Source organism: Dromiciops gliroides, chromosome 2, assembly GCF_019393635.1.
Source record: "Dromiciops gliroides isolate mDroGli1 chromosome 2, mDroGli1.pri, whole genome shotgun sequence".
Classification (NCBI taxonomy): domain Eukaryota; kingdom Metazoa; phylum Chordata; class Mammalia; order Microbiotheria; family Microbiotheriidae; genus Dromiciops; species Dromiciops gliroides.
In genome coordinates this window covers 504,057,507-504,076,268 of record NC_057862.1, presented here as the reverse complement: position 1 = coordinate 504,076,268, position 18,762 = coordinate 504,057,507, and the positions used below count along the sequence as shown (strand labels likewise).

Below are 18,762 nucleotides of genomic sequence, written 5' to 3'. Positions count from 1 at the left end.
TAACCCCCATTGCCTCTCAAAAAACAAACAAAACAAAACAAACAAACAAACAAACAAAAATGAAAAATGTAATCCATCTACAAAGAAAGAATTGGTATCTGAATATAGATTGACATATAATTTTTTGTTAGTTCCTCTTCCTAAAGTTTTTTTTTCAGAACCTGACTAATTTGGAAATGTTTCGCGTGATTGCACATATATAACTTACATTGAATTGCTTGTGTTCTTAAGTGGGGTAGGAAGGGAAGGAGGAAGAGAATTTGGAACACAAAGTTTTTAAAATAGATGTGAACATTTCTTTATGCATATAACTTGGGGAAAATTATAGATAGATAGATAGATAGATAGATAGATAGATAGATAGATAGATAGATAGATAGATAGATAGATAGATAGATAGATAGATAGAAAGAATCAGAAGACATAAATTTTGGAAAAACATGTTAAAAGGTTCAGAGAAATAGTATGTAGGATCCCATAGCCAAAATGCTACAGGGAAGGATAGTAGGATAGCAATGGGAGATACTTTATTAAATGTACTTATTATATATTAAAATGTTCTATTCTTTCATCCATATTCAAGAATGAATTTTCAGTACCAAGGGAAACTATTTCAGTGAGGAGGAAGAGGTAGGATTTGTCTGAAAATGTCAAGGAATTTGCCCATCAACTGAGATTCAAAAAAAACTAAACACACATCACATACAGATGATGGAAATAAGGCTAGGGAACAGAAAATGCATATAAAAAATATCATTACTCTATAAAAGTAGCATCAAGAATGATAAATATCAAAATGATTTCAGGCTGACTAGGGAATCTATGGACAATCAAAAAGTCTCTTGGGCTATATTGATAGAAAAGGGATAAAAGAAGATATAGGGTCTCTGCTTACAAAAACGATCCATATATAGAGAAAGCAAAACTGGTTAGTTCTTTTGTTGCTTTTTTTTTCTTCAAAGCACAATGACAGACAGAGACAGAAAGAGACACAGAGACAGAAAGATGGATATACACATACATTTTTATGGCGCTCAAATGAAAAGCTCCTGAAAAGGTCTCTTGAAGGAAGTGGCATGAGCTAAACCTGGATGCAAGTAAGACTTGGAGTCAGGAGATGGTGTTTCAAACATGAGGAACATTACATAGGCCATGTCAATAGATGATTGAACATGTGGAAGGGAAAAGTCTAAGGAGACTAAAATTTATGATAGGGACAAGATAGTGAAGAATTTTATATATAATCTTGAAGATGATAGGGATGAATTGTTGTTTATTGTGTAGGCAGGTGAAATGGTCAGAACTGCACTTTAGGAACCAAGTTGAGGATAGACTGAAGTGGGAAGAGAACTGAGGCAGGAAGACCAGCCAAATGGCTATTGCAATAACATCCAAGCATGATATGAGGAGATCCTTGGTGGGGGCAGTGTGAGTTAAGAGTGGGATTATATATGAGGTGCTAAGAACGGAGAAATTAAAAGTATTGATTTAAATAACAAAATGTTTTATTTATTGAAGACTTTTAATAAGAGAGAACAAATATGTAGCCTCTTATGAAATAGAAAGTGTTTTAAAGGATAGGAACTAAAAGATAAAAAATTAAACAGGAGGAAACAAGTGAGATAATATTCAGAATCAGATCAAAGGAGATTTCTCATCATCAGTAGTATCAGCTTTATTGTTCTTGTTGCTCTTAATAATAATATAAATTATTTACATGTAGCATCTTATACTCACAGCAACCCTGTTAGTTGGATGATATTATTTCTCCCCATTTTACATATGAAAAAATATAGCCTGAAAGGTTGTGACATTAGTGTCAGAGGCAAATTTTGAACCTCTGTCTTCATGACTCCAAGTCTAGCACTCTGTCCTCTATTGCATGCTACAGAGTATCATATTCTAGCTTTCCTGACAAAATCAGACTTTCTAAAGCTTAACCAATCTAATACTCATAACAACTATATTCAATTTACCAAATATTTGTTCAGTGACTATCAAAAGCATAGCATAATACAAGATGTTAGGATTTTTTAAAAAAAGACATCTTAGTTCTCATCCTTGAGGAATTTGCATTCTACTTGGGAAAGTGGAACATGCATGGGTAAATACAGAATTATACATGGAAGAATGATAGAGACAAAGAAGACAGCCAACATAAATAGTTATTTGACAATTTGAGCCAAAAGCCAATATTTTCAGCTGAAGACATCAGGAAGGGCTTTTTGAAGAAGGTGGTACCTCAGACAAACTTTGGAGTAAGGGGAGATTTTTATTACACAGAAGTGAGGATACACTATACCCTTGCCATAGGAAACAGGGTTTTGTTTTGTTGTGCTTTGTTTTTTATTTGAAGCTTCTAGATCACTCATATCCTCTACTATACCTAAACTCAAGTTGATTCCATTTAACGAGTCACGGGATAAATTCATAATTTTATCTACTTGTGTTTCTCAACACTCATATAAGGGAATGCACGTCTTAAATTTACTGAGATACACTTACATTTATCTAATGAACAATTACAGCTCTTCTCTACATTATTCATCTATTTGGATTTCAGCTCATCTTTGAAAGGCATCACCTGCAAGACAGGCAATAAAGAAAATGGGAAAACTATCCATTTAAGTAAAGAAAACATTTAGTGAGAGCCCTATAAAAGAACTTTTATTTAAAAGGTCAGAAAGAATAGTTATAAGACAACATAAGAAAATTTAAAAAACCATTCAGGGCTGGCTATACCTTACTATGAAACCATGATAAACAAAGTAAAACATATATTATTGGATAGTCAGGAGTTTCTTTGCTGCATGATAATTCCTTGGAGGAGTGTGGATGATTGGGCAAAGGAAGAAAGAAATAGAGCTCAAAGTCTGGGACAAGGATGACTGAGGATGTATATTAATGGACCATGATATTGGTGGAAAATTTCCCTGGAATTGAAAATCAAATTGGAAGGTTGGTGAGAAATATCCTTCCACTATCTCATACAGGTACATATTTTTCTTGAAACATGATTTCAAAACAATTTTCTCTTCAGAATTGACCTGAGAATAGGGAATGATATCTGTTCTTAATGTGGCTAAATATAGTCTTGGCTCATTTTTACTCATTAAATAACAACCAGAGTTAATTATATTTATTTTAATGACTCTCCTACTTTGGGATGAACCAGCAGCCCAGAGTTGCCATATAGACTTGGCTGATGATGTGCTAAAGAATAGGAGGTGCACATCCAAAGAAAAAGGCAACTCATTTATCTTGGATGATCCTATAATATTCAAACTCTTCCTCCTAGCATTCAAAGTTCTCTGTTAATTAGCTTCAACAGCCTTTCTCATTACTCCCATCCTCATTCTTGTAAACTCCAGCAAAGTTTGACTACTTGCTCTTTACATTTTTCTGCTTTTCCCAAGTTATTAGGTCTTCTCACTTAATTCCCATGCATCATTAGAAATCTATTCCAAGTGTCATCTCCAATGTGAAGTCTTCCCTGCTGTCCCAGCAAAAAGTGATCTCTTCTCCATTCATATGTCCATAACATTTCGTAACACATTTTAAACTTTCAATTTTTTATTAAGCCAGGTACTGTGTACTAAGCACTAAGGGTGCAAAGAAATACTAAAAAAAAAAAAAAAAACGAAACAAAAACAAACGAACAAAACTTGTCCCTACATTTTTTTTTAATTTACAGGAGCCAATGAATTTATCATCTAATATCCAATCTGCTGGCAATGTCTCTTCATACTAAAATGAGTTGGGCTTTGGCAGGAGACACAATCTGTCACTGAGACCATTCTCAAATATTTTCCAATATGTAAAGTCTTTCAGAGCTGACACTTTAATGATGGAGCCTTTGAGTATTATCTCCACATGGAAATAAGGCATCAGAGCAACACTTTGTTTATATATTATCTTTCCTATAAAAATATAGCCTAATTGAATAAGGACTCTGTTTTATTATACTTAGACTTGGAGGAAATTAAAACTAGGAAAAACAAACTGTTTTAGCAAACCCATCAATAGAGGAAAAAATACAGGAGTCTTAGATAAAGAATTAAAAGGCTTGCTTAAAGTCACAAAGCTTCAATGTGTCAAAGTAAATCTTTTAACTTGGGTTTCCTGACCAAAGCTCTGTGCTTTTGCTACTATATACTTCTACCATGTTATTTGTCTTCCACACTATTTTGTCATATATATGATGGTTGGATGGATGGATGGATGGATGGATGGATGGGTGGGTGGGTGGATGGAAGAATCAATGGACAGATGGTTGGATACATGAAGTCTTTAGACCAAATAGATGAAACATAGAAGTACATATCAGTAGTTCTTAAAAATATAGATTATTTTTTTAAATCACATTGTTAAATCTTTTCCCCCAGGGAATCAGCCTCTTGTTCCAGCCTAATGAGCCTCATTTACCCAATGTATATAGTAGTCTTTGACACTTAGTGGTAAGCCTACATTATTCATAAACAATAATCATTATCATCTTCTGTAGCACCTCATTTATAAAGGACTGTTGAGCAGTGAACCATTCCAGATGACTGAATTTTCTATTTAATTTGTCTTTAAAATTTGAATCTTTAAAAAACTGAATATGGGTGGAAATAGTTTTGCAGTGTATGGTGTTCTCTCTGACTTTATAACCAGAGGATACTGGAATAAACACAAATATATTCTTGATGTCTCCAGATCATTATGGGAATTAGTTTTTATTATACTTTCCTACCTTTCCGGTGTCGTCAAGGAATGGTAATGTGTGTAGGGCTGTATGCCACTAAAATATGTGAGCATAGGAATGTCTCTTCTCTATAGCAGCACCTGCTTTAAATGGACCACAGAATTGGAAAGAAATGCATGAATGCAATCCCTACTTCAACCACCAGGTGGTGGCCCCAGTTCAAGATGCTCTAGCTCCCCTTCATTTTCCTTCTTACACATTTATGTACATATGAAACCTGCCTGAAACCCTGCACAAGAATCCCGGGTTCCCTTCCACCTTTCCATTCTTCTTGTGAATATATACCTGGGTTTACCTTTCATTATTTAGTCTGTAAACTAAAAAATAGACATTATCACATGTTTTTAATCATAATCCTAATATCTTAGATTCTTATCTTTTTCACATTTTCACAAGACTCAAATGAACACATAAACTGTTGTTGGATTGTTTTTTTTTTTTTGTTTGGTTGGTTTTTTACTACTTTTACTGAATGGGACACACAATGAAAGTATAACAAAATTCCTGAAAGTTTGTCCATCCACCAAATCTATCAAAATCTAAACTCTCACCTCCTCAGCAGTAGGCTTTATTTACATTAAGATTTAAGTTCCCCAGGGGCAGCTAGGTGTTGCAGTGGATAAAACACTAGCCCTGGATTCAGGAGTACCTGAGTTCAAATCCGGCCTCAGACATTTCATACTTATTAGATGTGTGACCCTGTGCAAGTCACTTAACCCTCATTGCCTCACTTAAAAAAAAAAAAGAAGAAGAAAAAGAAGATAAAAAAGACAAAAATATCTAAGTTCCCAACTTTAATTTTGCCAAGGAAAGCAATACTCCCAAAGGCCATATGTAAAGGAGGTTAATATAGAACCTATCGGAGCATAAGAATAATAAAGAGAGAAAAAGAGCAGGCTCATCACATGGTAGGTGAAAAACCCGAGTTTGGTTTCTGCAGAAATAGCAGCTGCTTCCTGGATGATCACCAAAAAAATGTTCTCTATTCCAATGGTCATTAAGAGGTCTCTTTGGGGTTTTCAATATCACTATTTGCTGTCTTCTTGATACCAAGGTTCCTATGACTTCATACATCAATCTCACTGCCTATTCAATATCACAATCCAGTTTCTTGTCCATCTTCAATGAATCACATAATTTTAAGAGTTAGAAGGGACTCCAGGGACCACCAAGTTCAACTCCTGGCCAAATGAATGGATGAATGAATGAATGACTAGAATTTCCACTATGAACTACCTAGCAAATTGGAATCCATTTTGCTTGATGAATGCTTTGCTTTCAAAGCCCTTCAAAACCTGACCCCTCTTTCCTTTTCATTCTTCTTACATTTGACTCTTCTTCCTATACTGTGTAATCCAGTGATAATGACCTCCTTGTTTTTCTGTATACGAAACATTCTTTCTACAGACTTCGAGCATTTTTCCTGGCTCTTATCTTTGTTAGGAATTTTCCCTCTGTTGATTTCTGCCTCCTGACTTCCCTGGATTCTTTCAAGTCCCAGCCACAAATCCCATCTTCTATAAGAAGGCTTTCCTATGCCTACCAATGCTAGTGCCTTCCTTCTAAAATAATTTCCAATTATTCCAGTATATATCTTGTTTGTACATAGTTGTGTTTTTTTAATTGTCTCCTCGAACTAATCTAATCTCCTAAGGCAGTCTGTTCCACTTTTGATAACTCTTATTTGTATGATCACAGATTTAGATTTAGATCCTAAAAGGAAGGATATTAGAATACATCTTATCCAAACCCCTCATTTTACCTATGAGGAAACTGTGGCTCAACAAGGCTAAGAAATTTACCTTGAGGTCACACAAGTAGGAAGAAATAGAGATGGCATTTAAATCCAGATTTTCTGATTGCAGATGTACTGTTCTTTCCACCTTGATGTGCTACTTTGCCAATTCTTAAACTCCAGGCCTCTCTAGGGATTCTTAACCTAAGGTCCATGAGTCCCAGAATACATTTCAGGAAGTATGAGAACTTGGATGGGGGAAAAAAATTACATCCTCATTTCAATATAATCGGTTTCTTTTGTAATCCTATGATTTTTATCTTGTGATTTTAAAATATTATTTTGACAAGGTATCTATATGCTTCAACAGACTGCCAAAGGGGTCACACTGTACACACACACACACACACACACACACACACACACACACACACTCACATACACACAAAGACACACAAACACAACATTAAGAATCCCTGCTTTACAACAATTTTAGTTTTGGGGTGTTTTTGTCAATTTTTTAAAAAAATATTTATCCCCTATAGCTACAGAAGTTATAGAAAATTCCCATACCTTTGGCATTTTTTAAAGGAAATATAAAGAAAAAGATAAATCTATGAGAGAACACATTATAGCCAAACGGCCCCAAACTACTATACACTTTGAAATCTTTTATTTGCTTTTTAGTGTCAAAACTCTAGAATCCACAATTTACCTTCCTCCCCTCCCCAGCAATTTATATCCACTCCTTTCTGACCAAATTATTTGCTTTTTAAATTATCTTTTGAGTAGGAAACTGGTTAATCCAGCCCAAAGCTTATTGGATAGACTGTGTGATATAACAAAGAACACTTGCCCAAATCAGGCTAGGTTTGAAGATAAGCTTTGACATTGATAACTATGTGACCGTGGATAAAATGAATCAGAGCTATCTAAAAGTAGAATGGGATGCTTTGAGAGGTAATGAGTCCTTCCTTATTTGGAACCATAATTTTCTAACCTGCATTCTAAATTTGAATTTGCAGGGATGATTTACAAATATTGATAACACAAAGTTACATAATTAATTCAAAGAAGCTGCAGTTCAATTGCAGTTATGGCTCCCTCCACCTATGCAAGTTGGAGTGCATCCACACCTTGGCAGGGAAGCAATTGCGACTATTGCTATTAATTAAAAAAAAAATGTATTACTACAAGGGGCCAACCCTCAGATGGCAAGATGAACTTTGCTGAACTGCAATAAAATTTTCTTACACAGCAATTCATCATCAGAAGCCTTTCTAGTTTGGGAGGGCCTTACAGAGACTATACACTAGTAGGATAATCCTCAGAACTCCAGGGTCACACCAGGGGAGGAAAATAAATTTGAGCAGACAAAATATATTCAGGATTCTAGAGACTAAAATAGGAAAGAAAGAAAAAAAGAAAAAGAGGAAAAGTGATCTATTTAGTGAAAAAACTTCTCTGAACAATCAGTACAACCAATGAGTTAACAATGTGTTTCTCTCTTAGTGTGCCATGAACTGATGTGATAACCTTGGATAAGTCTTGTAGTCTTTTGTGATTTATTAGTTTACATATAAAGTGTAGTTACTATTTTCTCTCTTTGAGTAGTATTATAAAGTTTGATGAATTGATGTTTATAAAACACTTTCAGAAAAAAGGTGCAGAATATAATTACTTTGAATACTTAAAACAATTTCCAGATAAATGCTTAAGGAAACCAGGTTGAGGATATCCATAAAACCTCTGCTAATGTTAATGAAAGTTCTTATAACATTTTGTATGGTACATTGAAAATATGTTCCATTGTTTCTACTAGGAAAAAAAACAGAAAGCTCCTAATATAAATTCAAGTGAGATATTAAATAGTACCTAGATTAGAATAGATTTATGGGATCATTAAAAGGTAATTACTGATTTGTTATCCAAAGCACCAGTTTAATTACACAATTAAGTTTTAGATTGCCTCCATTATATACAGGAAACTTATTGTAATTTTAATTTACCTAGTCATTTTGGTTTTTCTAGTGTGTTTTTTCAGATGTAGTTTTTGAGCTAGGTTTACTTTGAAGTTAATGCCATCAATGTATTTGTGTGATTAGAGACATAAGATAAGAATAGTGGCTCTGGATTCAGAAGATTTAGGTTAAAATACTATGTTAAAACTTAACTACTAACCCTCAATGCCCTGCAAACACAAACAAACAAACAAAAACAAAAACGTTACTATCTGTATGACTTTAAGCAAGTCAAACAAACCCTCTGGGCTTTGTCATTTTTATTCCATTGGATCAGGGCTTCTTAAACTTTTTCCACTTATAACCCCTTTTTGCCTGAGAAATTTTTACATAACCCCAGGTATATAAAATAGGTATACATGACCTTTTACTGTTGCCAAATTTTTCATGACCCCCACATTCATTACATGACCCGGTATGGGATCTCTACCCACAGGTTAAGAAACTAGGTATTAGATGACCTCTGAGGTCCCTTACTGCTCTACCTCTTTGATCCTTTTGATTTCACTTAAATAGCTCATTTTTCAAAAACAGTAGCAACCAATTGACTTTTTACAATGTGTAACTCTATGAATTATGAGAAATTACAAAATAAATATCAGTTCTTAAATCTTTATCCCATTTATACCTTATATCACTGATAGAAAAAAAAAATTGCGCACATCAACCAAGGAATTTTAGCATCATTTTAGAATATCTTCTTAAATCTTATAACAATTTGTTACTTTTCTTCTAAACCATCATTCATTTAAAATTTCTTCAGTACAATTCAATTAAACAAGTCTCATTTTTGCCTACTTTGTGCAACAGGCACTGATGCTAGATACTAGGATAAAAAGCTAAAGACCATCCCTGTCCTAGAGTTTATGGGGGTAAGGGATGGGGGAGAGATATAATATTTAAACAGATCAATAAACACAAACTAATTTAAGGAGGGAAAGAGAGTATTAACCTAAGAGTATATGGAAAGAGTCCATGTAGGGGTGCAGCTAGGTGGTGCAGTGGATGGAGCGCCTACCATGGATTCAGGAGGACCTGAGTTTGGATCCAGCTTCAGACACTTGACACTTACTGGCTGTGTAACCCTGGACAAGTCACTTGATCCTCATTGCCCCACAAAAAAGAAAGAAAGAAAGAAAGAAAGAAAGAAAGAAAGAAAGAAAGAAAGAAAGAAAGAAAGAAAGAAAGAAAGAAAGAAAGAAAGAAAGAAAGAAAGAAAGAAAGAAAGAAAGAAAGAGTCCATGTAGGAGGTGATTTCTGACTTAAGCTTTGAATAAAGTTAATAATTATAATAATCAACTAATTCAAAGAAATTAATCACATTTCAGGTATGGGTGACAGCCTTATCAAAAGCATAGGAGTATGAAATAAAATACTGAGCTTAGGATAGAACCTATTGGCCAGTTTGGCTGAATGAAAGATTGTATGAAGGGCACTAAAGTGAACTAAGTTTGGAAAGGTAAGCTGGTATTAGACTGGGTGAAGGGGTTTAAATGCTGAATCAGGAGTTTGTATTATAACTCTCAAGTAATAGAGAACCACTGGCATTTCATGAACAGAGAAATGATAAAGTCAATATCATTTGATTTTAGAAATATCACTTTGACTGTTGTGTGGATAATGGATTCACAAAGAAGAGATTCCAAACCAGGGGGACTCACTGAGAGGTTATTAAAATAGTCTAAGAAAGAGGTGATGAGAACCTAAACAGAGGTTGTGACTATGTGAGTAGAGAGAAAGAGACAGATTCAAAATATATTGAGAAGGGAGAACTCAAAAGAGTTGGTTACTGATTGTATAAGGAGACTACATGGACAAAGATAACTTCAGGTCTACAAACCTGGGTGACTAGAAGGATGTTGGCATCCTCAGCAGGAATAGGGAAGTATAGAGAGGCAAAGTTTATGTCTTTTATTGTTCTTTAGTTGATTAGTTGTATCCAACTCTTCATAACCTGATTTGGGATTTTCTTGGCAAAAATACTGGGATAGTTTCCCATTTCCTTCTCCACCACATTTTACAGATGAGGAAACTGAGGCAAATAGAATTAAATGACTTGGCCAGAGTCACAGAGCTAGTAAATGTCTTTGTCCAGATTTAAATCAGGTCCTCTTAACTCCCAGGCTGGAATTCCATCAACTGTGCCACCTATGAAACTATTGAACCATATTATATTCACAAGTGAACCTTCAGATGATAAAAGGATTTTAAGGAGAGTTTCTGTGCTTAGTTTTCTTCTAATTAGTGTTTGGCTTCAGTTCAATTTTAATGGGGTATTACATCAACTTTTACAAAAGCTAATCATTACTTTGCATATTTATGTTTACTGAGAAACTGAGAATATTGATACTGAAAATAGGCTGTTCAGGGAATTATATGCATTCATCTGAGGTGAATATATTAATATTTTATGGTTTTAGAAATTCATATGAGCTTACCATTAGCATGGTCCTTTCAGCTGTACAAAAGTGACAATGATGATAAACATCATCATCTTGGGACATTTGTTATAGTTTCAGCCAGTTGGTATATTTTAAGTGATCCTAGGAATCGTGTCTCAGAAATGGAAGGGATCTTAAAGGTTTCTTAGTACATCTATCATACAGAAGCATCACTCTATACTACATCTGCTGTATATTGCCTGGCACATAGTAGGTGCTTAATAAATGTTGATTGATTGATTGATTGATCTCACCAGAATGCTTATATTAATGACTCTCTGTTTGGCATAACTGAACATGTATATCTTATATTGAATTGCATGATTCCATAGGGAGAGGTGAAGAGGGAGGGAGGAAGAAAATTTAGAACACAAAGTTTTAAAAAATCAATGTGAAGAAATGATGAGCCGGCGGATTTCAGAAAAACCTGGAAGGACTTACATGAACTGATGATGACAGAGATGAACAGAACCAGAAAACATTGTACACAGTATCAACAACATTGTGTGTTGATCAACTGTGCTAGACTTGACTCTTCTCAGCAATACAATGGTCTAAGATAGTTACAAAGGACTTAGGATGGAAAATGCTCTCCAAATCCAGAAAAAAAAGAACTGTGGAATCTAGATGTAGATTGAACCATACCATTTCTACTTTTTTTTTTCCTTTTCCTTCTTTGAGGTTTTTCCTTTTGGCTCTGATTCTTCTTTCACAGCATGAATAATGCAGAAATATGTTTAATGTGATTGTATGTATATAACCTATTTCAGATTGCTTGCTGTCTTGGGAAAGGGGGAGGGAGAAAAATTTGAAACTTGAAATCCTATAAAAACAAAAGTTGAAAACTATCTCTAAATGTAACAGGAAATAATAAAATACTTTTATAAAATAAAAAAAATAAAGGGGAGAAGCTAAAAAAAAAATTAATGATTCTCAGTATTAACTGGGATGACCATGACTCCAGGGATCTTTCCTAAACTATTCAATATATTTATAAATGATTTAAATGGTGACTGTGCCAATTCATTGTAACTGATATTTAGAAGCTTCCACAAATGAGGCATACTGGCCAATGATGCTAAAATCAAGAAACTTTTTTGCAGTGTATTTTTAGGTTATATAAAAAAAGGCTTCTGTCTTTCTTTGAGACAACCAGAAAGCTAAGGTGTATGGGGAGAAGGAGATAGGTCAAGGAAGAAGGGGCAAGAAGATGGGCAGATCACAGTCTCACTGAAGAGACAAAGCTATAAATGAATATCTGTAATGGAAGAATAGATATGACTTGATCAAAAGAAGGGAGTCTAGACCCTGGGTGAGATGATCTTCAGGCCATCACAAGGGGAAAAGGGGATCTATGATCTGTTTAGAGGCAATAACTTAAACCAGTTTCTAAGTTGTGCCAAGATATCATTATATATCAGTCTTCTGTCCCACACAACAAACCTCTCTCTCACCTCATATATCCAGTCATTTGCCAAATCTTAGTGTTTCTATGTCTACATCTCTTTGTTTGTGCCCTTCCCTCTACCTACCGCATAGCCACCAGTCTAGTTTAGGCCTTTCATCTCTTGCCCTAAGAGTGTTACATTGGCATCATAATTGGTCTTCTTGCCTCAGGTCTCTCCCCTCTTTAAACTATCCTCTTCATAACTGCCAAAGTTATTTTTTTAAAGCTCAAGTCTAACCTCTTAGCTCCCCTACACAACAAATTACAGTAGTTTACCTATGGGATCTATCAGTCAAGAACAGAACCTGGAAGTTTAAAAATTAGAAGCCTAATAAGGCATCCAGAAAGGTAGAAAACCAAAATCTGTAGCTCACTGCTTCTAGGCCTCTGTAAGTTTTACATTATATAAAGTTCAAACTAAAAGACAAGGAAACAACAAGAAGATTGGCCAGCACAGTATCCAAATAAGACACAAACATCATCTGAGATGTATAATGGAAGGAAACTCCTTTCATTCCTTTTTTTTTTTTTTTTTTTTTTTGGTGAGGCAACTGGGGTTAAGTGAGTTGCCCAGGGTCACACAGACTCAGGTCCTCCTGACTCCAGGGCCAGTGCTTTATCCATCCTTTCATTCTTTCCATTGATGGCCAGATCCTCAGGAAAGTTTTAGGGGATCAGTATGACTTAGACATTAGCATTAAACATGTCTAGTCTCTAAACAACAAGTCTGGTCTCTCAACCATACAAGGATAGATTCAAACAATGTAATATATTTTTCCCACAAATCAAATATAAATTCTCTGTTTGGCATTTAAAATGCTTCACAACAAGCCCCAACTTTAGAATTTTGTTTTTTCTTTCTTCCTGTACTAGAGTGCCCAGGGCTTAGTACTGTGCCTGTCATATAATAGGTATTAAATAAATGTTGATTGATTGGTGGTACTCTCTGTTCCATTCAAACTGGCCTGCTTCCTGTTCCTCATAAATGATATTCTTTTTTTCCATTTCTGTGTCTTTTCCCTAGCTCTTACCTAAGCCTGAAATGTACTTTCCTCCCCTTTGCATCTTAAAATCTTCTACTTGTTTCAGTATTTATGAAAAAAAACCTATCACCTTTTACATGAAGATTTCCTTGTCTCCTAAATCCTAGTTCCATTTCTCCTAAGACTACATAGTATTATTTTATTTACATTTTGTATTGTGTTGTTTAAAATCTATATTGTGTGATCACCTTAAATTAGAAGCTTCAGCACCAGTCTTTGGGCATTAAACATTTATTAAAGCATACAGGTATTAACATGGAGTTCAAAAAGTTAAGAAAAGGTCTATCTAGCCTAGAGTTCCAGCCTGATTGGATTCTTCCTCAAGTCCTCCACCAGGAGCCTGCTTTAATTAGGAACTCTCCAGCAAGCTGATTGTGGAAGCTTTTTATAGGTCTGGAACTGAGGCAGTCCTTACACACTGCTTCAAGCTGATTGGTCAGCGTCATCCAAATCCATTGGTTTTGAAGGTGTTCTCAAGTTGAATTCACAGTCTAGCTTCTGAGAACAATACCTTCTTAAGGGCTAGCCAGGTGTGATTACAATCCAGTTAACTTGAAGTAGGTTAATCAGTAGTCAATCACTCTCACTTGATTCAGTCTAGATTAATCTCCAGGTGGGTCTTTGAGTATCTGCTAAATCCCATTATTTCATCACAGTATGTATTTATTTATGTACACTTTATCTCCTTTTAATAAATAAAGTCCGGGGCAGCTAGATAGTGTAGTGGATAGAGCACCGGCCCTGGATTCAGGAATACCTGAGTTCAAATCCTGCCTCAGACACTTAACACTTACTAGCTGTGTGACCCTGGGCAAGTCACTTAACCCCGATTGCCTTACTAAAAAAAAAAAAAAAATTAAATTAAAAAAAAAATAAATAAATAAAGTCCCATGAAGGCACAGACTATTTCATATTTTTGTTTCTTGCTGTATCCCCAGAGCCTATCATGGTAAGTGATATTGAATAAGTGCTTATACTAATTTATTGATCTGTTTATTGGGGGACCTTTCCAAATACATGAGCACATGGATGCATTTGTCTGCATACTTGAGAGATTCCCTTGCTTAATTTTTAACAACTAAAAATTTAGTTGAGTTCTTAAATTCTTGGAAAAGTTTGTACGAAGAATCAGAGAAATATGTCAAGATTGATTTTTTTAAAAAGAAATGTAAAAGAAAAAAATCTTTTATGGAGGCCTAGACTCAAGTATTTGAAAAACAACTCACCAGGAAGCAAGACAACTTTTTAAAAATGTTTACTCCAAAAAAAGATTACATAGGTCAACATTTTCATAACACAGATGTTCATCTTTTATTTCCTAGCAAAATTCCTAAAATTCATCTGTTTAATGTGATAATGCATTTTAGCTTTTAAAAGGCAGATTTCCTGAATTTGTTGATCTTTTCCATTATAATAACTCTCTATAGTATGCAACATATCAGATATTTAAAAGAAAATAAAAATACTCTAAAAGGCAAATATGACATTAAAAGGATATATACATATATGTCTATGAATATATAAAACATCATCTTTCTTTGTCACTGTATCCCTCTTTTTTCCCACTTAGGTACTCTTTTTTTCTAAGAAAGAAAGGAGAGTGAAAATGGTTCATAAAAATCAACATATCCATCAAAACCAAAAATGTATACAGTATTTTCTATCCATATATCTATAGTTCCCTCCCCTCCCTTTTTATAGACAGGGAGGCTGATTGTCTATTCTTCTGAGTCAAGCTTGATCCTTCTAATTACAGAGCTTATTGATTTGGTTTTATTGTAGTTCTTTCCATTTTTATTTCTGTAGTCATTGTGTGCATTGCCTCAGTTCATATATGTCATTCTGTGCCTCCTTATATTCTTCATTATCATTAACATGCAATTATATGCCATTATACTCACATACCACAATCTACTTAGCTCTTTCCTAATCAGTGGACATATACTCTGTTTTTAGTTCTTTCCTGCTACAAAATAAGTACTACTATAAATACTTTGGTGTAGAAACAACTTTTCTTTCTATCTTTGACCTTCCTGGAGTATATGCCAAACAGCAAGATTTCTTGAACAAAAATTATGCATACTTTAGTTATTGTCTTAGTATAATTCCAAATTGCTTTCCAGAATGGTTCCATGAGCTCACAGTTTCACGAAGAGTATTTAATGTGCATCTCTTGCCACAGTCCCTCCAACAATGAATATCCCCATTGTGTCATCTTTACCAATTTACTGTATGAGGTGAAACCTCTGAGTTAATTTCATTTGCTTTTCTCTATTATTGAGCAGAAGACACTTTTAAAATGGTTGAATTCTTCTTTTGAAAAGTTTGTTTTTATTTTTTGACCACTTATTCACAGGGGAATGGATTTTGGTGTTATATATTTATTTTCCCTATATGTCTTTTGTATCAAACAAATGTGGCATTTTAAGAAGGACTGATAAAATAACTTTTTCTTGAAAGAAATTCATACTATGGAGGAAGCATTTGAAAACAGGTATTTGAAATGATTTCTATCCTTATGTTGCCCAAAACAATTTATGTAGCCTATAAATAATCTCATATGTGCATACTTTAAAAACTTAAAAACAAAATTCTGTAACTTGATTGAAAACCTTTCAAATGAAATTTCAAGAGGGTTTAGAATTATTTTTATTATTTTTTTTTAATCCAACAACTTTAGATTTGAAAGAATAACTAATTTACTAACCAAATTTCAAATTTTAAAAAATTTAGATTTTTTAATTTTTATTTTTCAAATAAAATTATTTTTATTATTTTCCAGTTATATGTAGAGATAGTTTCAGCATTTGTTTACATGAGATTTGCAATTTCAAATTTTTCTCCCTCCCTCTCCTCCCTCCCCCAGACAGCAGGCAATCTGATATATGTTTTATATATATATATATATATATGTATGTATGTATATATGTGTATATATATGTATATGTATATATATATGTGTTTATATATATATATATACACACACATATATACACAACATTAAACAAATTTCTGCATCAGTCACGCCATAAGAGAAGAATCAGAGCAATAAGGAAAAACCTCAAAATAGAAAAACAACAGCACCAAAACCAAAAGAAATAGCATGGTTCAATCAGCATCCATATTCCACAGTTCTTTTGTTTTTTCTGGATTTGACAAGCCCCTTCCATCATGAGTCTCCTGGAACTCTCCTGTACCATTGCATTGGTGAGAAGAATCCAGTCCATCACAGTTGATCAACACACAATGTTGATGATACTGTGTATAATGTTCTTCTGGTTCTGTTCATCTCACTCATCATCAGCCCATGCAAGTCCTTCCAGTTTTCCCTGAACTTCTCCTGATCATCGTTTCTCACAGCAAAATAGAATTCCATTACATTCATATACCACAACTTGTTCAGCCATTCCCCAACTAATGGGCACCCCCTCCATTTCCAGTTCCTTGCCACCACAAAAAGAGCAGCTATAAATATTTTTGAACATGTGGGTCCTTTTCCCTTTTCTATGATTTCCTTGGGAAAAGGACCCAAAAGTGGTATTGCTAGGTCAAATTGGTCTCCAGAATGGTTGGATAGATGATGTTTTTAATGAGCATCATGATTTAGCAAATATAGCCAAGTTTTACACTTCTTCCACTTGAAGTTGTATATATCTATGTATGTGTGTTTGTATATTTATGCATGTGTATATATGGATATATGTACATACATATATCTTTGTGAAATATATCTATGATGGAAATTAAAATTGAATGTCAAAATTAACTTAATTCTGAATCATGTATATGCATAGAGATAAGAACTGTTTTTGTCTTCTTTGTGACCTCAGTGCTTAGGATAGTATATGGTATGATATTGTTCCTGTTGTTTGTTGTGGTGTTGTTGTTAAGTTTCAGTTATGTCTGACTCTTTGTCACCTCATTTGGGGCTTTCTTGGCCAAGATACTAGCATGGTTTATTTGCCATTGCCTTCTCCAATTCATTTTATAGATGAAGAAACTGAGGAAAACAGGATTAAGTGACTTTCCCAGGGTCACACAGCTACTACATGTCTGAGGCCAGATTTGAACTCTGGAAGTCTTTCTGATTCCAGGCTCAGCACTCCATCTATGATGCCACCTATCTGCCCATCTGGTATATAGTAGGTACTTAATAAATACTACTTTGCTGATTGATTTCATTGATACAAAAAATTGTCCAGTGAAGAAATGCTCTAACAATGCTAGTCAGCATGTTCTCACCTCAGACACTTATTAGCTGTATGTCCCTGGGCAAGTCACTTAGGCCCAATTGTCTTAATTTGCCAACTTCAATTATCTTGATATTTATCTTGCCACTGGACCCAGATGGCTCGGGAGGAGAGAGTGAGGTTGGTGACCTTGTACAGCCCTCCCTCACTTAAATCCAATTTATTGCAAGTTACGGCATCACTCCAATGTCAGGGTCCTCTTTACGAATGAGGGTTCTGTTTTGGGTGCACGCGCAGGCCGGGATGAAGCTGCTGACCCACAACTTGCTGAGCTCCCACGTACATGGGGTGGGGCTCAAGGGCTGCCCACTCCGGATCCAGGCCACGGAGATACGTGTGAGCCCCGTGGACTTCAACTCAGACTTGTGCGTGCATGATCCCCAAGATGGAGTGGACGACGCTGGTGGAAGCGGCCGAGAGCCTGGGATACCTGTCTGAACTGCCCCGGTCGCTGGCTGAAGACTATGATAAGGATGAAGAGTTTCTCAGGAAGGTGCACCACGTCTTGTTAGAGGTGGAGATGGTTGAAGGCACCCTGCAGTGCCCAGAATCCAGATGCCTGTTTCCCATTAGCCTAGGGATCCCCAACATGCTGTCGAGTGATGAAGAGGCCACTTTGGCTTTAGAGCTTCCCACGCCCATCATCCAACCCATCCACTTCCGGGTCCCAGACCACACAGAGCCCTGGGAGATGGTATAATCGTTGTTATATGGTTTTTTTTTTTCCTCATTAAAGGTTCAAAACTGAAAAGGAAAAAAAAAAGTGAGGGACAAACAAGAACAGCAATAGTTTTAGAGAGTTGCCTAGAATACTGAGAGTTTGAGTGATTTGGATAGGGTTACACAACAATTACAGTTCAGAGGCAAGACAACTCCAGATGTGCCCATCTTCAAGACTGGCTCTCATCCCACTATGCAAAGCTGTCTTTTATACATGTACAGAATTTATACATTTGGGGAATGCTCAAAAATATCATACTTAGAAGGTGCACAGTCAAACAAGTTTGGTGACCACAGCTTCCACTTACGACCTCTTCTCCCCCTACCCAGAGAAATTTTTATACAACCCCAGGTATAT

At 35.2% G+C, this 18,762-nt stretch overlaps 1 protein-coding gene and 1 pseudogene across 1 annotated transcript in view; both read left to right on the top strand.

Annotated features, from left to right (window-relative positions):
• Positions 1-18,762, top strand: part of SNTG2 (syntrophin gamma 2) — a 612,266-nt gene that overhangs the window by 477,809 nt on the left and 115,695 nt on the right. The window lies entirely within an intron of this gene.
• LOC122742444 lies at positions 17,928-18,384 on the top strand (annotated as a pseudogene).